Genomic DNA, 21,149 nt, shown 5'->3' with positions numbered 1-21,149 from the left:
GCGCTTGCTTTTGTATATAGCAATCGCAACACTCCTTCCCCCCAGATTGTTATTCAGGGAGTATAACGACGCACTGGTTTTCTTGTGCGCGTTGATCTGCGCAGAACTGGAGAGTCTTTTGTATCGATCGAACTCTCGACACATGTTTGTGGAGACAACGGCGGTGGCGTTGATGCTCTAGCCTCTGGTGGTTCATTTACTTGCACCATTGTTCCTGCGTTGGCTGGTGGTTTTTCAGCAATAGAAGTAAGTTCATTTCTTTCTGGCAACTCAGGTGTCACCGGTGGAAACCTGTCGTCAACCCTGATATGGTCGCCGCGTCTGTGGCAGTTGGTTCCGTCTTCCAGTTGTACTTCGACGGACGATTAACTTGTTAGTCTGATAACGGTGGTTGGCAACCACGATGAACCAGGCCTGAAATTTACAATGACGCTACAGTCAGGCTTCGGCAATTAAGTACGACGTGCTCCTTTGTCTTGCTGTAGGTTCTGCTTCAGTTGTTTTACAACATTTTTCCGAAGGTCCGGACGCAGCGCTTTCAGAGGTGTTCTCAGCACCCTTCCCATGAGTAGTTCTGCAGGTGATCGCCCTGTCCAGTCATGAGGTGTCGTCCGGTACTGAAAAAGTACCGTGGAGATCTGGGTCTGAAAGTCGCCGTGGTCAGCCTTCTTCAACTTATTTTGTACTAACTGAACTACACGTTCAGCAGCACCGTATGATGCGGGATGGTACGGTGGTACCACGATACCCCGGATCTGATTCAATTCTGAGGAACTCCAGGAATTTCGCACCCGTGAAAGCTGTTCCGTTGTCAGATACAATAATATCTGGAATTCCATGAGTTGAAAAAAATAGTCCTTAAGCAGTTTATAGTTGCTTCTGAAGATGAAGAAGACAAAGGCATGGCTTCAACCCACTTGGAGAACGCGTCTACGACGACCAAGAAGTAATGCCCTTGGAAAAGTCCACCGAAATCAATGTGCAGTCTTGACCACGGTTTTTCTGGAAAGGGCCAAGGTGTTGACTGCACTGGTCGACGTAAGTGCTGATGTTCCTGACAAGTTGCACAGGACTTCACCTCGTTTGTGATGTCTTCATCTATCTTAGGCCACCATACGTGACTTCGGGCGATAGTTTTCATCTTTTCAATGCCCGGGTGACTTTCGTGAATGAGCTTCAGGACTTCCTGTCCAAGAGACACGGGAATCACGACTCTGGTTCCCCAGAGCACGGAGTCTTCTTGTAGACTGAGCTCGCGCTCTCGAACTTTGAAAGGCATCTATTCGGCCTCTTGAGGGAGCTTGCCACCTTCCAACAGGATGTCATGAAGCCTCGACAAGAGAGGATCCCTACTGAAAAAAAAACATTTGAAATTCAAACGGGTGGCAAACTGGTAAATCAAACGGGTGCAAACTTGTCGACCCGTTTGGATCAAACGTGATTATGGGATACGGGTAGCCGTTTGAAACGGTACCCGCTCCAAACGGTGCCCGTTTGATACCGGTGCCCGTTTGATACAGGTGCCCGTTCGACCATGCACGTGACCACACATTTGAACGTGCCAGTTGAATCGGGAAATTATGCGCTAGCCCTAAACGGGGATCGTCTGGTAGGTTGGTTATCTTAAACTTATTTAAGACGTTCCGAAACTCATAAAACTATTTATAACATGGAGGAAACACGTAGAACAAATGTACTCACGTAGGTGCTTGCAAATGGACAGGAAAACAGACACAAAAGGTTGTTTTCAATTCTCCTCAAAATTTATTACGTCTTCTGTAGACAAGTACAAACGTGCAAGCGATCTGTGAAATGTGAGAGGCACTCTAAGGTTTTATACAACTGAGAAGATAGTAAACCAAACAAGAACCGAGGTAATTCTAGACTATGAAGGCAGACTTTCGGGAAATTATTCGCCCGGCTGCGGCGAGAATAGTGGCTGCATAATTATATGGATAATCTGGAAGAGTACGAGTAGAAGAACGGCCAATCGTTGCCAAGAAGTAGGTTGCAGTGCACTTACCATAAAAATAGCGGATTTGAAAGATGTAATTCGTGATATTTGTTAACATGGTCAAAGCAGGACAACCACACAAACACAAATGAGAGGGAATGGCTTCTTGGAAGCTTCAACACGATGTGTCGCGCAAGCTGTCCAGTTGCCGAACCCAACCAAACCGCAAGAATTCCTGACTTCTTTGAAGAATTGCTTGTTGCCGATATAGACGTAGGACTTTTCGAACACTGATAGCTTTGGTGCGCATCCAATACGCTGTCGAGAGACGTCCTAATAAGAACGCAGGGTTAGGCGACAGATCGAAGCAGGTGGACGCGCGAAGTTCGAGCTGGAACTGACAACAAGCAGAAAAAGAAAAAAGCGGCTGCTAGGCGCACCCTTCCGGATCTCGATGCTTATCAGCGTGTAGCTTGCGCGCGGCTTTTTGGGTGACAAGAGAGGAGGGAGGGGGCGAGCACCACAGGGACAGCCCCTCTCCCTCTCCCCAGGCATTCCAGAGAGATGTGTTTTTGTAACCTCGAAAAAAAAAAAAAAAAAAAAAAACACGCGCGCGCGCATTTTAGCGCGTTTGAGTTTTGGAAATGGCGGCGGGGCTATGGCGGGGCGGCCAGAAGCTCGGCTTGCGCCCGAGCGAAGAAAGTACTCAGCGCGAGCTCGTAGTTTTACTGCTGCAACGGCGGGCGTGCTCTTGCAATGCTCGATGTTCTTGCAGCTGCGTGTACGCGTACTACCTTCGCTGCGTCTTGAATTAAAGTGAACCGGAGTCTAGACGTACATTCTTTCACGCGGTCGCGTCTTCTGCGAGAGAGATTCGAGCTGAATAAGTAAATTGAGGCAACAAAGATCGACAAAGCTTTAAAGTTCTGTCAAAAATTTCGGCTCAGCAACGTCGCGCGTTCACGTAAAAAAAAAAGTGGTTATTTTTTGTTTATTTTTTTAATTTATTTATTGATACTGCCGGCCGCTAATACGCAGCCAAGGCAGGAGATATACAAAATAAAATGCACTTGAAAATAAAATACATAGGTGTGGTGGCGTTACAACTCGTAGAGGAATAAAGGGCCAACAGATGCCCTTGATAGGAGTCTTCCCATGCAAAGAATGACTACACAAAAAGATCTTTTACAACTACACGTCACAAAAACACACGCAAACATAAAAACACAGTACAAACCTATAAAAAAAAAAGAAATATCTAAAGCATGACTAGTAGAAAAGCACAATCACAGACAATCAAACCAAATCATACGCATGAAATATCAAACAACATCCGATTCCTTTAACTTGGCTGTGAACGACAATACGCAATCTGTGGAGGCGATTTCTTGTGGGAGCAAGTTCCATTTATGAATCGTACGTGGAAAACAGGAATATTTGAAGCAGTCAGTTCTACACCTTATTTCAGTGAAAGATTTGCAGTGCTTGTTCCCTGTCGGCCTACTGGTATTGAAATGAAGGTAATTGCTCTAGTCCAAGTTGAAATTGTTATTTAATAGGTTGAAAATGAACTTTAGTCGGCTAATTTTTCTACGTTTTTGTAAAGAAGGGACACCGCTCTGGACATAAAGTTCTGAGATTGATCTGTTTCTACCGTATGTGTTAAAAATAAATCGCAGCGCTTTTTTCTGAATTCTTTCCAACTTATTAATATTGGACTTTGTGTGTGGATCCCACACCACATCAGCGTATTCCATCAAAGACCTGACGAATGTCTTATACACGATTAGTTTTGTATTGTTGGAAGAGTCTTTTAGTCGCCGTTTTAAAGTCCATAATGTGCCCATTGCCTTGTGAGTAATGAAGTCAATATGTGAATTCCAACGCAGATCAGACGTTATTACTAATCTCAGGTATTTGTATTGGGGTACTGTGTTGAGCGCAGTCCCCAGGAGGCAGTAGCTTGAGGGGAGTGGATTTTGTTTCCTGGTTATTGTCATATGAGCACATTTCTTACAATTAAGGGACATTTGCCAGGTGTCGCACCATGTAGAAACCATCTCGAGACTCTTGTTTAGAATATTTTGATCGTTAGAACATTTCACTTCTTTATAAATAATACAATCGTCAGCAAATAAACGAATTTGAACAGAGGGGTCTACTTAAAAATAAGGAAAAGCAGTGGTGCCAGTACGGATCCTAAGGGTACCCCCGATCCAACTGCTGCTGTCGAGGAACGAGCGTCTTGTATTTGAACGAACTGTTTTCTGTTGCCTAAGTATGCTTCTATCCATCTTAAGATCTGGTCGTTATTTAGTATTGCTCTGAGCTTAAGAAGAAGCTTTTTGTGCGACACTCGGTCGAATGCCTTCGCAAAATCTAAAAAAATTACGTCCGTCTGAAGGCCTGAATCAATTGTTTTTGCAAAGTCGTGGATCGTATGCGCAAGTTGTGTAATCGTTGATAGACCCCTACTAAATTCATGTTGCCCCGCATTAAAAAAAACATTTTCTTCAAGAAAAGAAACAATATGCTTGTATAAAACGTGCTCAATTACTTTTACGCTACTGCATAGTAGAGACACAGGTCGGTAATTAGTAACGCAACGAATATCACCTGCTTTGAAAATAGGGACGATTTTGGCAGTTTTCCAGTCATCGGGAATTTGGCCTAGTTCAATTGATTTGTTAAAAGGAACCAATAAATAGTTAGGACATGACTCAGGATACCTTCTCAAAAATATGTTTGGAATCATATCAGGCCCCACTGATTTTTTAGTGTTAAGGTTTAGTAATGCCGCAAAGATGCCTTCCTTGGTGAACGTAATGTGCGGAATGTGATGTTGGGGCGACCCACTCTCTGGAGTTTGATGATTGTCGGAAGTATATACGGAGTAAAATTATTGATTGAACGCACTAGCAATCTCAAAAGGATCGTTGATATCTACTCCGTTTTGTTTTATAGTACAGACTGGTTGCTTTGATTGGGTTATATATCGCCAAAACTTCCGAGGATCCGATACCAAAAATTTCTCCAAAGTCACGTTATGGAAGTATTGTTTTGACGTATGGACCATTGCCCTTAGTAGCCTACGCAGATGTGATATATTAAGCCTATCTCTTTTCCGCCTCTTAATTCGAATCCTATTAATTTTTCGCTTAAGATGTAAGATATCTCGGGTTATTTAGGGTTTCCTTTTTCGTATACGTTTCCAACGTGTTGGTACAAACCGGTCAATAAAAGTATGCACTGTGCCTTTAAACGAGAACCATAAGTCATTGATAGTTATTTTGTGTGTACTTAGTTCACAAAAATTTTCAAATTCCAGTTCAAGGTGGTCTAAAATGCTTTCATCTAGCGCTCGTGTGTAATTAGGAACTTTGACTACCCGGGCTGCTTCCTTAGTATTCAGCCCTCCAGTGAATTCGCACCAAATTAAGCGGTGATCTGATATTCCTTCCCGAACATAACAATTAAACGTTTTGTTAGAAAGCTCATTAGATATAAAAATTAAGTCAAGCATGGTGCTACTTGATCTTGTGATTCTCGTTGGACACGTGACTATTTGTGACAAGTCGTTTGCAAAGGCCATGCTTGTCAGAAGCTCCGAATGCCGGCAGTTAGGGTTCAAAGGTGTCAAGGTTTCCCAGGTGATGTTGGGAAGATTAAAGTCTCCTGCGATAATCATGTTTGCAAAACGAGGACTTTGAATATTTATAAAATCATATAGGCTTTCTAGTACACCTTCAGGAGCATTCGGCGGCCGATAGACGCCTCCAACGAGAATTGGGCTGTTATTAATGCGCATTTTCACCCAAACCGACTCTATGTTCGCAGTATCTTGAAATAGGGTTGCATCTATATCTTTTTTAATAACTATTGCTACACCTCCCCCTCTCGTGTCACGATCTTTACGAAATATTTGGTGCGTTGGTGGGATAACTTCATCATTTATAATGCTGGAGTGCAACCAAGTTTCTGTTATTACAATTATGTCCGGATCTTCAGACAGTAACATGTGTTCAAGTTCAACAGTTTAATTTGCTATGCTTCTTGCGTTGACATTGATAAGAGTGAAGGAGCGCGATTCTAAACACCGATGTCATTCATCGTGAGGCTGCCCGTCTCTGGCGGTTCGCTGCCTCGTGCTTATCAGAAGGCGAGTGTTGTTTTCAGTGTCCCATTGATAACATGAGTTGCCGACAATCAATTTGTCATATTTAAGTATTACTTTTTCGCCCTTGTCACGTTCTTCCTTGGAGCTGTTCCAAAGCAACTTTCTTTTCTCTCTGATGTGAAACGAGAAGTCTTCAGATATTGAAATTCCAGTACCTTTCAGCCTACGCGCGTTTTTTAGTATATTTTCTTTCACATTAAACTCCCGAAGCTTCATGATTACCGGCCGTGGCTTTCCTGTTGATGGTTTTCCAATCCTATGCAGCCTCTCTACCTCAGCGTTTTCAATGTCCAGTTTGTCGCGTAGAATTTCCGAGACGACAGCTTGCTCTAAGTCACTTTTAGTTTCGTTTTGGCTTTCAGGAATTCCGAAAAATACTAAGTTGTTACTGCGCATTCTATTTTCTAACTCGTCTACCTTATTCTCTAGGGAGCCGATTGTTTGCTTCAAAGTAACTATGGTAGTGGGGCAAGCGTCAATTTTTGTTTCAACGTTTTGGAATGATTCGACACACTTTTCAATCGCAGTCATTCTAGCTTCAACTTTATATTTGTTCGATTTGATTTCATTGATTGCTCCAACGATGTCTTGCTGACCTTCTAAAAGTTTGTGCAGCGTTTTGTCTATTTCATCCAAAGTGATTGGTCCCGGGTTACTCTCAATGTCCCCCGAGAGCAAAAGAAGATAACAAACAACGTCAAGGCACTCCGAAGCAATACATAGTAGCCGTTATGGGTGTGGCAGCACAATAAGACACAGGGCGTCACTTTTCAAGCCATAATGGCGTTTGCCACTAACCTGTATGACGAAGAGTGGTGTTATCATCCTGCTGCGCTGGCCGCCACACCCACTGAACCGATCCACGCTCGTCGTTGCTGATATAGTCGTTTCCGATGACGTTGCCGATCACGGTCGCTTGGTGACGCCTTGATCTGTGCGGACGGATCCTTTCGTGGTTCGTGGCAGTCGGACCGACGTGGCAAAAAATGCCCTGTCGGAGAAGCCGCCCATGGCTCGCGTGGTATCGCCGGCTGCCGCGATGCTCGTGCTGTCCGTCTTTTTGATGTTGGTCCCTCCAGCCAAGCTCGGCGGTAGTGATCCCATCAGCAGGGCAATCTGTATGACGAAGAGTGGTGTTATCATCCTGCTGCGCTGGCCGCCACACCCACTCTTGCAGTATAAGCGAACATCAGCGCAATTGAAATATAAATATAATTACTTGCATTACGCGGACGATCTGAAATCGATGAGCCGGCGCTCCCAGCCTTCCGGAAACATTGGCTGCCACGGCTGAAACGCTAGGCGTGCCTACGCCGCCGATCTGTACGTTCAGTATGAAACGGGCTCCGGAGAGCCGTTTGATTAAACCGGTGCAGTTTGCTACATGGTCACCGGTTTGAGCAAACGTACGACAACTTTGCCCAAACGAGTCGCCCATTTGCCCAGGCCAGCGACCCATTTGCCCAGACGAGCGACCCGCTTGCCAAAGGAATGACCTGTTTGTCCAAACAGGTGACCATTATGGCTCATACGGGGGACCCCTTTGACAAACTGGTGACCGGTATGGACCCGTTTGTTTTCATATAGGCGCCAAATGGTTTTTTTTTTCAGTAGGGATCCCTCTTTGAATCCTGAGCTACTACGTCTGACGACAGCTCTCGAGGGTAGCACCCTTCCAACATGAAGATGTCGGCTGGCGGCTCCACGGTGATGTGCTTGCTCCTTATTGGCAATCTGCTCAATTCATCTGCGTGTCCGATTGTCTTGCCGGGGCGGTAGACTAAGGCGTAATCGTACGCAGATAACATGAGGGCCCAACGAACCACTTTCGGAAAACTCCGCTCAGGGATGGCCTTGTTTAAGCCAAGAAGCCCAAGCAGCGGCTTATGGTCTGTTACTGCTTCAAAGTGCCTTCCCCAGAGGTATTGACGGAAATTAGTTACACCGAAGATTAAGACCAACGCCTCTCTGTCCAGTTGGCAGTAATCGTTTTCAGCTGGCTGTAGGCTCCTGGATGCGAACGCGATAGGACGTTCCACCCCTTGAGCATTGCGGTGGGCCAAACCAGCTCCCAGACCAAATGGGGACGCGTCACAAGTAAGTGTTTCTTGTTCCTCCTTTGGGTTGTAATGAACCAACACGCTGGCCGAAGTAAGAAGTTTCTTTGTTTCAGTTAACGAAGTTTCTTGTTTCCCTTTCCAGCACCATGGTGTTCAGCTTGCCAGTGGTTGATGCAAGGGATGCAGGACAGAGGATAGGCTCGAGATAAACTTCCTGTAGTAGTTAACCAAGCCGAGAAAACTCTGTAGTTGATTGACGTTGCTGGGTGCAGGAGCCTTTAGGACTGCTTCGACTTTTCCTGGAGCAGGGTGCAGCCCTTCTGCGTCGATGATGTGGCCGAGGTATTCGACAGCGTCCATTATGAATTTGCACTTAGTGAATTTCAGCCTGATTCCTCTGTCTGACATTCGCTGAAATACCTTAGAGAGGTTGTTGAGATGGTCCTTGTCATCCGTTCCAGTCACCAGAATGTCATTGAAATAGACGACGACATAATTGAGACCTTGGAGCAGGGTCTCCATCTTCCTCTGAAAAATTGATGGTGCCGAGGAGATCCCAAATGGTAACCTCTTGTACTCGAAAAGTCCTTTGGGAGTGTTCATTGTGGTGTATTTTCGTGAAGTTGGATCGATGACCAACTGCTGGTAGGCGTCTTTCAGGTCAAGCTTGGTAAATTTGATGCCACCTGAAAGCTTCGCCCGCAACTCCTCGACTCTTGGAATTGGATACTGGTTCAGGACTGCAACAGGATTTACAGTCACTTTATAATCTCCGCATATGCGAATGCGACCGTCTTTCTTTATTACTGGGACGATCGGTGCTGCCCAGTCGGAAGACTTCACGGGTTCCAGGATGCCCTCTCGCTCTAATCTCTGGAGTTCTTCCAATACTTTGTCGAGCTAGGCAAATGGGACACTTCGTGCCTTGAAGAACCGTGGTTTGGCGCCTTCACGAACTGGCAGTTTCACTGAGACTCCTTGGAATGTTCCTGGTTCGTCAGAAAAGAGAGTGGTGTGCTGATCTGTGAGCTGCTGAACATCGCTGACGAAGCAGACATCTGAAACGGTGAATACAGTCGTGTTCAACGCCTACATCCAATCACATCCCAGCAGGGTAGGAGCATCGCTTTCAGCGACCAGTAGTGGGAGCTCGAAGTGGTGGTCCTTGAATTTCGCGGTCACGGTGACTTTCCCGACCACAGCTTTCAAGTCTCCGGTGTAACTTCTCAGACGGACCTTTTAAGGCTCGCAGGAAAGGTTAGGAAATTTCGGGTGGAGTGTAGTCTCTCATATGATAGAGACACTTGCCCCTGTATCAAGCTCCATTTTCTATTGGTTTTCCGTGAAGCTCCAGCTCAACCACGAATGAATTTAGCTTTTTAGGACAGTCCAACTTCCACATGTTGTAGGTTTCCCCGTTGTTTGACGAAACCTCATCGCGCTTTGGACGTTCAACGACGTGTACTGGAGCAGGCTTTCTTGAGCAGTTCTTTTGGTGTCCCTTCTGCTTTGTTGCAGACGCACGTTGGCTAGAGCTTGCGCTTTTCGTTCAGCAGACGTTTTCAATGTGTCCTTTTTTCTTGCAATGGTTGCAGATGTCCCGGATGTGCGGGCACTCCGTTGCAAAGTGACAGTCGCCACAACGATAGCAGCTCACGTGCTTCTTTTGAGGAACTTGAACAGTGTTGATACTCGCTGATGAAGATGCCGCGGCTTCGCCTAGCTTGGTTACGTCACGCTTTGCGGATTCCATAGCTTGTGCGAGCGCAACCACGGACTCCAATGCTGGATTGTGCTCTTCAAGCAGACGAGTTTGCATTTGCTTGTCATTAATGCCGCAAACAATTCTGTCTCTTAGGAGGTCATTGAGGAATGTACCGAACTCGCAATGCTCCGACAGCTTTTTTAGTGAGGCTACGTAGTCACTGATCGATTCTCCCTCTTGTCGTACTCGGCTGTTGAACTTGAAACGGCTCACCATGAGAGACGGTTTCGGCGAATAATGGTGGCCCAGCGTTTGTAGGCTGGCCTCCAGTGTTGCTTCCGTCGGCTTCATTGGTGCGAGCAGACTTCGCAGCGTGGAATACGTCCGCGACCCACAACAGCTCAGGGAGACAGCACGTTTTTTGGAGGCTGGGACTTCGTTTGCTGCGAAGAACTGTTCCATTCGTTTCAGGTACTCTTGCCAGTCTTGACTTTCGGGGTCGAAAGGCTCCAGTGCACCGTACTTCAGCATCTTGTAAGCAGGTTAAATTCGTGATTTACCCTTCGTCGCCAGTTGTTACGAGGTAGTAATAAAGACCGAGACAGGCCACGTCGATAGTGTTCCAGGCGCATGCTGAACTGCTCGCGCCACCGGCGCTCGTGCATTGCACCTCTTTATTTTCTAACGCGCGTGTTTGTCAACGGCGGCGCTTGCTTTTGTATATAGCAATCGTAACAAAAAAGATGCCGCTTAAACCCACCGAACTCCCCGAGAGACCTTGGCAACGGATCGCAATGGTTTTATTCTACCAGAAGGGGCAGTGGTGGTTGATCGTGACCGACTATTTCTCCAGATATCCAGAGATCGCCCGCCTGGAGGATACGACCGCACAAGTCGGTGTGAACCGTTGCAAGAGTATCTTTGCACGACACGATATTCCAGAAGTTGTCGTCTCGGACCACGGCCCACAATTTTCACGAGTGTTAACCTCAGAATTCGCCGCGTTTGCTAGAAAATACGGCTTCCAACATATAACCTCGAGCCCTCACTATCCACAAAGCATTGGACTTGCGGAGGCTGCAGTGAAAATAATAAAGAGCTCCATGAATAAGACAAGAGACCCGAATGAGACCCTGCTGTCTTATCGAACAACACCCCTGAAAAACGGGTACAGCCCAGCCGAGCTATTTATGTGACGCCGACTGCGGTCAAAGCTTCCCATCCCGAACAGACTGCTGAGGCCAACAGCTCCAAACGTAGAGAAGCTCGGGAAGTTTGAAACTAGCTACAGGCTCAAGCAACGGTCGGCCTGCGACAAACACCATGGTGTCCGCCATCTGCCCGACATAGTCGATGGAACAGACGTATGGGTTGTCGATCTCCAGCGGAAGAGAACAGTGCAGTGCCCAACATCAGAGCCACGCTCATATCTCTTTGACACCGGCCAAAGCGTCGTGCGAAATAATCGTACACATGTCGAACCACACACCAATCAGACCACTCAGACCTTCACGAATTTGGCGGCTCCTGCCGATAGTGATGGGCAAGAAGTACCACAGGAGGGGTGTGAGGATGCATTACATCCTTACACAAGGACCGGACGCTGCATTAGACGTCCTTATCGATACTTAAATGACAGATCATTCCCAAGGAGCGGGGGATGTGTGGTAGCGACTGGCCATGGGTGTGGCCAGAGCGAACAAGGTGCGTGTGAAGATGATGTGCTCCCGCTTGCACGGGGCACGACACTGGGAGCAGGTGTGCCATGTTGCGCTTTTTGGACTCCCAGGAGACAAGGGAGAAGGAAGTGACGTCAACGACACAGCAAACGCAGATTGGATGTTTACAGAAGAAAACAAAATCAACACCAAATCTGCGTTTGCTGTGTCGCTGACGTCACTTCCTTCTCCCTAGTCTCCTTGGAGTCCAAAAAGCGCAACATAGCACCCCTGGACTCGCACGAGACAGGGTCGGGACTCGATCGAAGCAGGGACCAGTTATGCTGATGTAAGTAAGAGGAATTACATAAAACAGAGTGTCCGAGCGGTGCTGGAGCGTGGCCAGCCGCTGGTGCACTTGCCCCGGAGTGATGCCGAGGTCCAATCCTTGCGCAGAATGGCCGCCTGCCGTTCTTCGATGCTCGCGATTCTCTTGTTCTTCTTCGTCGTGAAACGTGACAATCACCATGCCCATAAAAGTAAACCAAAAGAAGTATCGTCCATACACTCGAAGACGATGCTCTTAGCCACGTGCCGGGCGGTATTCAGCCGTGCCTCAAGAGCGTGCTAGAGCAGAGTAGAACACATCAAAGATAAAGAGAATAAAACCCCCTCGCGCAAGGCTAGGTCGTCTGTTACGCGAGTTTTTAACTCGCGAATTTAGCAGGTACGGACCCGCGTTTGTTGTGTGTGCAAGTGCAAGACCTCCAAGACTAGAACGCCTGCGCGTTACGTTCCATGACGTCCCGTCCGGGGGTCCCGCACGAGCGCTGGTTGGATGCGAGGGCCGCGTCAATGTTCGCCCCCCCACCCCCCCACCCCCGTGGGGCTTTTTTCCATCATAGTCCCACGCCAACGGTGACGCGGCACTCGCATCCAATCAGCGCCCGTGCGGGACTCCGTACGTGACGTCACGGGACGTAACGCGCAGGCTATAAAAGCTGTCTAGGAAGTTTTGGCAGGTGGTGGGAGACGTCGAAAAAGTTGGAGAGGGTGAAACGGTGTAAAATACAAAAACAAATAAATTCGAAGAGCTTTCTCCAGCACGGCAGAAGAAGAAAAACACGACGGAAGAACGACGGAGAGGCTACTCGGCGTCGTCTTATTTGATCTGTGTTTTTAATATATTTGTACATGCCTTGCCCGTTTTTCTAGTGGTTATAGTGACCTGTCATACAAAAAATTGTGTTTTTTTTGGCTATTCTCTCCTTCCTGATGTTTTCTATTTTGTTGAACATTCTCTCTATATGCTACTGAATCTTCTGCTCGAATTGCTCCAGTTACTGTATTTTGCTCATTGTTTTTTGTTTTTTTTAAAGTAGCGGGTAAAAAAGTAACTTGTTAGCAATATTTTGTAACAAAATTTCATTACAAATTACTTCCGAAAACATAGTAACGTGGCAATCACAAAAATACTTGAAAAAGTAACAGATCGCAAGTAATCCGTTACTTGTATCGGAATACTTTCCAAGTCTGGTTACTACTAATGGGTTACCTCTCTCTAGTTAATTTGTCGGAAGCAAGAAACGCATTTAGTTACTTTATTCAAAAAGGAACGAGTAACGCACTTAGTTACTTTTAACGTCAAGAAATAGTATTTCGTTACTATTGAGGAGCAACGTGTGCAAAGCTGTATAAACAGCCTCGTTTTAATTTAACGTGAGTACGCGTATATTTCAACAAAGGCAGATGGGCAACCACGTTGCCCATTTGCAACGTTTAACGCTGAACACGTAAGTCGAACTTTACAGCTAAAAATGTCCTTCACCCAGAGAACACTATACAGGTCGTTGCTTGAACCTTCTAAAATCCTGTACAGACCGAATGTTAACCCGGAGGTTGACAACGCGGGAAGGCACAGTACCCGCTGTAAACTTCGAACTTTAGAAGCAGAGATAACAAAAGCCAAAAGGGAATCCCAGATTCACCAGCTCTCCCTGAAGTAAACACTGCCGTTGTTTTGAGCGCGTCAGCAGAACGACTCTTTAGCGTCGCCGGAGTTGCATTCTCAAGGAAGCGGGGAAACATGACTGGTAAGAACTTGGAACGACTGCTACTGCTTAAATGTAACGAATACTTAAAAACAAAAACAAAACAACAACAACAATAACAACAATTGATCGTGAAGCATAAGCAGTTGTGTATCTGGTCGTCAAAGTAACGAGAGGAGTAACTTCTTACATTCGAGGTAAAGTAATGCGTTCCTTTTGAGAATGTGTAAGGACTAACGTATTTAGTTATTTTTTGAGCAAGTAACAAGTAATGGCATTTAGTTACTTTTGGGGGTAAAATGTACCTGTATATTCTCGACATATACAAACGTCGGGAACACATGTAAATCTATAATTAGCAAACACGTTACTTAAAACTCCCAATGATGAAGTAGAGACTGGAAAAATACAAAAATAAGTAAACAACCCTGCACACACTCTCAGAAAAAGGGAATATTCTTACACCCTTTGTCACATATACGACACCACAAAACTTCAGTTCGACCTACAGCACACTAAAGTCGAACAGGCTTCCCCAAATTTTACGAGGGGTTGAAAACGGTGATAGATACACAATTAAACTGCTAAAGTACGTATCAAAGTCTACAGAAAAAAAAATGCACTCAGGTTTCGCAATAGGATTAAGAAAATCTCGATTACTTTTTGTAGTCTGTAACACGTACATTAGCCATTTTACTAAGTTGTACCACTCGGCTCTCAAGCCACAGGTGAAAGTTGGTACCGTCAGTTCGACGTCAGCACGCTGTATGTCAAACTAAAATTTCGGGGTTTATTATATGGGACAAAGGGTGTACGAATACACTCTTTTTTTCTGAGAGTGCATGCAATCTTACGTTTAGCGTGGTAGTCAGTTTATTATTCTTATTTTTGTTTGTCTCGACCCCTGATTTCTTGTTATTGAGTTTATTAAACAGCTTGTCTTCGTCTTTTCTCTCTTCTCGTAAGGAACTTTAACACACCCTTCTAAATACAAAAAAAAAACTATTTTTTTATAGTTAATTTAGCAAGGTTTCAGGAAGACTACCTAATCAACATTTTGCTACAGCGTCACGTATATTTTAATAAAGTAAAAAAATAAAAAAACGCAACTCTCCGAGTGCTCGAAACTGAACTGGAGCTGAAGGAGAAATGCAGAGAAGGGGAGAGTTGCCAGAAGTCACGTGGCTGCACCCGATCGCGCTTTCTTTTTGTTTTCCTTCGTTTTTCCGGCGGTGCGAAGCAAACAAAAAACACACACGTGGCGCGTCGCACGAAACACGCAAAAGGTAAGCACTTCGTGCTTGACGTTTTGCGCGTTTTTCAAACTCTAACCAATTCGTGTTCGTAAGGCTAGCGATGTCTTCAGCCCGGAAAAGGGGCGACGACTCGGCGACGTCCTTGTGCGCATCAGCTTGGTGGTCGGGCTTGTAATACGGAAGAAATACTATATGTTTTGATCGGCTAAATATATCTTTCGAAGCCAGACAGACCTACTGGTACCGCGAGCAACAGTTCTGAAGTAGGGGATTCACTCCCGTCGCCCGCCGCCATTGCTTGGTCCGCTGCATTCAGTCGCTCAGTCCGCGACTCCCGCAATACGGCGCTATGTGTAATATGATCAAGGTGCTTCCGGTTCTCTGTGCAGCTGTTTTTTCAGTCAGTGTATCGACAGCTTTCTAGAAGCTCCAAGCATATGTATACTGTATATAGATATCTATATATATATGTATATTCTTAATATTGAGTGTGTGTTTTTGATGACACACAAACTTGATCATATTTGGTGCTTCTGTTTCTGAATCATAAAGAACGGCACGCGACCACGGAGAAATGATTGAGCGCGACTCAAACCGGCCAGCTTTTGATCGATGGTTTTTGGGCGGGAAGAAAACTATTTTTAAGTTGGAATTTGAGTTCTGGGTGGTTGGGCTCTCATTTGTCATGTTCAAATGAAAACTTTGGCGAGCATAAATAACCTGTCAGTGCTCCTCTAAAACTCACTAATTTAGTTTTTGCATATTGGATTCAGGTGGCAATCCCAGTTAAACCTCTTTTCGCTCTTCAAAAGAGCTTTTAGAAGCTGTTAGAGTTTAGAGGATAATATTCCGCGCCCCACTTTCAGTCGATGGAAAATTTGGGCTGTCTAGAGTTTGCCATAACGAAACTCAATCAATTAATCAATCAATTTATTTCCTCTCCATCTGAGAGGGGAAGGCAGGGAAAAAAGCAGCATGTCGCTACTTGACGAAGCCCCCGCCTCCCCTTTACATCCGCAGAAGAAACACAACATATGAGAGAAATAAACCATGTAACATATATAAAAACAGATAATCGAGCGCTTACACAGGACAGTGGTGTCAATTATATACAGTGCGAAGGGTTAAACAAGGTAAACATAATTCAGAGTAGCACACGCTCCCTCCAAGAGTTTAGAAATGAGCACATGCACTACAATGCACATTGCCTTCGAAAAATATATACGCAACTGCCTCTGCACCTTTAAAACATGACAACACCTATTCAATAGATCGCTCAAATAGGTCACGAATTTCCTTTTTGCTTGTGTTGGCCACGGAAATACCCTTTGCTTCAAGGTTGTTTAAAATTCTTGGGAGAGTAAAAGCCAGTTTCTGGTCACCATAAGTAGTTCTGGAGCGCGGTGCGGCCCAGTTTCGAGAGTGACGAGTGATGTATGTTGCGCCTCGCGACTCCAAACCTGGGTCTCAATTAAAAACGCTAATAGGGGTGTTTAATGATCTTTTATATGACATCAAAAGCTTGTAACTATAGTCATTGGTGATTTTTAACGTGTCAAGCTTTTTAAACAAAGATTTTGTAGAGCGATCATACGCTACATTACATATTATTCGTATTGCCCTCTTTTGCATTATAAGAAGTCTCTGAACATTCGTTTTCGTAGTGGTACCCCAAACCAGGAAACAATAATCGAAATATGAGCAGAACAGGGCGTGATATATAAGCAGCATTATCGAGGGGGGTAAGATATTATGGTATTTATATAAAACGCCTACAACCTTCGAGAGCTTTATGGTTGTGTCCTGCACCGTCTCATCCCACAGCATATGTTCGTTAAAAGTTACGCCAAGCACCTTAGCATTTTTTACAATTTCCACATCTCGTGAGGCAAAAGAGAGCCCTCCCGGCAGGCTGCTGGTGCAGCTTGTATTTTTTGCGCGGAAAATAATTGCTTTAGTTTTTGCAACATTTATTGTTAATGAATTTGCGGTGGTCCAAACGTTCAGACTCTGCAAGAATTGATTTGCTTTTCTTATAATGACGTCAATGCTAGTTCCAGAGAAAAACAAACTTGTATCATCTGCGTATATTATGTAGTTGACGCTATTATCTAAGTTCGCTATGTCATTTATAAAAAGATTGAAAAGAAGGGGCCCGAGAATACTCCCTTGCGGTACACCTGCCTTTATTTGGCGCATGTTTGAACGCTCCCCGTCAATTTCAACGTACTGATAACGGTCTTGCAAATAGCTTTCGATTAGGTTCAGGGCAACACCCCTGATGTCACAAAGGTCCAGTTTCTGCAATAAAGTTTTATGATTAAGGCGATCGAATGCCTTCGAAAAATCGATAAATATGCCTAATGTTAGCAGTTTGTTTTCGATGTTTGTAAGTATCATTTCTTTCTGTTTTAGTAGCGCCAACTCTGCGGAGTACCCCATTCGGAAACCGAACTGACAAGGGGTAATAATTGAGTGTTTTTCACAGAAAGCATATAGTCTCATGTGCATAATTTTTTCTAGTCCTTTGGAGAATACCGGCAATACAGACACAGGCCTGTAATTACCCACGTTGTTCTTATCCCCTGCCTTGTGGAGGACGGACACCTTGGCCACTTGCATTCTTTTAGGAAACACCCCATCCTGAAGGGCGAGGTTATAAATGTGGGTCAAACAAGGGGCGATAGAATGAATTACACGCTTTACAGGCCCGATCTGAATGCCATGCACGTCGTTACTTTTACTGTTTCTAAAATTGTTATATACTGATATCAATTCACTGTCGTCAGTAGGCAGAAGAAAAACACTCTCCAAAGTCTTATCGACTCGGTCACAAACATTGACGGAGTGAGCACTATCAACTAAGTTCACAAAATGATCGTTGAACCTGTCAGCCAACGCGGCGCCAGTTATGCACTCGACGTTTACAGTAATCGTTTTGAGTCACTACGAGAGTGAGGTTTTACTAACATGTTCCCTTTTTTCCACATGACATCCGTTCTAGGTTCACCCTGAAACATATCGTAATGGTATGTACGCTTTGACTTGCGAACAGCGCTAGTCACCATGTTCCTTTGAATTTTAAATTCGCGGAGGACGCCCAAATCTCTAGTCTGCAGAAATTTATTATAGAGCGCATTCTTTCGATTCATCATTCTAATTATCTCCGAAGTAACCCACGGCTTGCGTGATTTTTTATGCACTCGACACTTCTTGTAGGGAAAGCACCCGTCATAGATATTTGTAAACGTTTCAAGAAAGAGATCATATGCCTGGTCAGCTGAGTCACAGGAAAAAAACGCACTCCAGTTTGTAAGTTGTATTTCCTCTTCAAAATAGTTTAGTCTTCTTGAGCTTATATCTCTGTCAAAAGTGTAATTCGTGTTCGAAGACTTTTTTGACCGAATTTTTAGATCGGCTAACAAATAAATTGGCAGGTGGTCACTGATTGTGGCTCCAATGACACCAGCAGTTAGGCGTGAATCATCAATATTTGTTATGAACAAGTCTAGAAGCGTTGCATTCGCATTATTTGCCTGAGTTGGTTGGGATATTGAACAAAAGAAACCGTAGGAATTACACAATGACAAAACCCGCAATTGTCGCGGAGATGACGTCATCATATCAATGTTAAAATCTCCGCCCAAGTAGAACGTGACATTGTTTTCAACCATAAACATAAAGAGTTTTTCAATGAATTCCAAAAACAAGTCCATATCACCATTTGGTGGACGATACAGAACAGATAATATAGATTTTGAACTTTCTAAAGTCAGAATTTCAAAATCATTTGTAACAGTAGTCAACTGATCTATGACCGTACATTCGAAAGCAGTTTTTGCGTAAATACAAACACCACCCCCGCGCTTTAAACCGCGATTTAAGTCATAAACGGTGTATCCATGCAAAGGGTCCATCGTCTCATCAGAACGGCACCACGTCTGGGTTAACGTAAGGAAATCAAAAGAGAAACCAAAATCGTCTAAAAAAATATTCAACTCATCAAACTTGTTCCGTGCTGATTGAACGTTTAAATGAAACAGAGAAAGGGGAGTAGTAGAGAGGGCGCTGAATTTTCGCCCTACTTCGTTGGGCAGTGGGTACTCTTTTTTGTTCATGTTATAATGGCAAAAAGGACATTGTCTCGATTCGGGTTTAAAATATATCAATTGGTGAATTGCAGACATTTGAAAAAGGTAGGCTCTGACAAACAAGAACTTCGCAGACTAAGAAATAAAGCAAAAAAAAAAGCAGCAAGCAAATAAAGACTAAAGTAAAAATGAAAGCCGCTTACAACTCCCTGTAACGCCGAATTAGAGCGCAGCTCTTGAGGAGGAGGGCAGGGCACTGGGGGGGGGGGGGGTTAAACTAACCAGGGGGGGTCACGTGACCTTGGGGGTCCCGTGACCTTGGGGGTCACGTGACCTTGGGGGTCACGTGACCGGTCACGTGACCCCCAATGCCGATGATGTCATCACTGACGTCACTGATGACGTCATCAGTGACGATGACGATGCGGTACCGATGACGTCATTAGTGACGTCACTGATGACTTCACTAGTGATGATGACGATGACGATGCGAATGTCGGTGACGTCATCAGTGATGATGACGATGACGATGCGGATGCCGGTGACGTCATCAGTGATGATGACGATGTGGATGCCGGTGACGACATTAGTGACGTCACTGATGACGTCATCAGTGATGATGACGATGACGATGCGGATGTCGGTAACGTCATCAGTGATGATGACGATGACGATGTGGATGCCGGTGACGTCACCAGTGATGATGACGATGTGGATGCCGGTGACGTCATCAGTGATGATGACGATGAAGATGTGGATGCCGGTGACGTCATCAGTGACGATGACGTCATCGGGGGTCACGCGACATCGGCGGGGGTTACGTGACCTCGAGGAGGGGATCACGTGACCTCAGGGGAGTCACGTGACTTCGGGGGGTCACGTGCCCCCCCACGAGGTCACGTGACCCCGGTGGGGGGCTCGCGCGGTGCATTATGGGACATTTCCCATGATGCACCGCGCGGTTACGCCGACGGCGACGGCGACGCCGACGCCGCTCAAGCCGGAAACGGGCCCCTAAGAGCTGCGCTCTAAAACAGGTTGGTGAACGGAGACCGAGACATGACACTCACCAAGCGAACCAGGACCGGTCTTCCCTAATCCCCATCGACGGCACGACAGTACGGAGAAAAACGAGTACGAGAGGGAGCCGATGCTCAGGGGCCTATTCGTCCTTGGTTCTTTGTTGCCTGGAACTTTGCCTGATCGGCCCCCTCGTTTCCTTGGAACAGGTTTTTGGTGTAGGACCAAGGTTGGAGCTAACCACCGGAGCGGCTGCCCCCGCTGGCGAAGCGGTCGCCTCCGCTGCTGACTGCGTCGGAGTGGCCGTGTCCTCCGAAGCATCGGCTTTCGGTGTGTCGGGTTTCCCTTGTTCACCAGCCTCCGATTCGTCACGAACGTGTGGCTCCGACTTCTCGGCCCCGGGACCCACCACCGCCTCTGCGGCCACTGTCGGCTCAGCCGCCACCGCCGCCGTCACCGCCGTCGGGTTTTGCTCGTTGGTCTCTTCCGTCTCATCGTGGTCCATTAGTTGGATGTTTGCCGGGGTGGTCACCTGCTTTCTTGCCCTGGATGCGTAGGCTGGAGCAGAGTCGTCCTCCGTGTGTCCGACTTCCCGGCACAGCCTACACCAAGGAGCCCTGCATTGTCGTCCCATGTGGCCCACCTGCCTGCAGCGCAGGCAAAGAAACGGCCGGCCAGCCACTGACACAAGGACCGGGTAACCGGAAACTGTCGCCTGGTGCGGCAGCTCATCCCTGGTCAGCCCGTCGCGAAGCGAGAGAGTAACCATCCTGGTAGAAGTTTCAATCTCGTACTCGCCACCCGGCGCCCGCCACATCTCTCGTCGAATGTCTTTGATCCTGCCGGCCGAAGGATCGGAAAACGGCGCTCACCTTTCCGTCGTTCACGTAGGTTGGCAGCCAGTGCAACCGAAGCGATGCCTCGGTCACATTAGGGTCGACGATGGCGCATCTCCTTTCCTTCACAGTCAGTTCCCCGAGAGAAGTAAGACGATCCCGTGTCTCTACGTCGTGAAGCGTGCATACCCATACGTGATTCAGCTGAAAGGCGCCAAGAGCCGCCACATTCTTCATCCCGATTGCGGCGTCCAGAGATCTGGCAAAGTCTCCAATCTTGTAAGGTTCGACCCTAGGGTCGCCGTGCAGGAAGACGGTGGTTGCAAGTCGCTTGCCCGATG

At 46.1% G+C, this 21,149-nt stretch overlaps 1 pseudogene; it reads right to left on the bottom strand.

Annotated features, from left to right (window-relative positions):
• Positions 1-6,056: 6,056 nt before the first annotated feature.
• On the bottom strand, positions 6,057-7,274 carry LOC121048003 (annotated as a pseudogene).
• Between the last annotated feature and the right edge of the window lie 13,875 nt (positions 7,275-21,149).

Source organism: Ixodes scapularis, unplaced genomic scaffold (assembly GCF_016920785.2).
Source record: "Ixodes scapularis isolate PalLabHiFi unplaced genomic scaffold, ASM1692078v2 PGA_scaffold3__209_contigs__length_174095766, whole genome shotgun sequence".
Lineage (NCBI taxonomy): Eukaryota > Metazoa > Arthropoda > Arachnida > Ixodida > Ixodidae > Ixodes > Ixodes scapularis.
The sequence above is the reverse complement of the archived record's forward strand: the minus strand, read 5'-3'. Positions and strand labels throughout refer to the sequence as shown.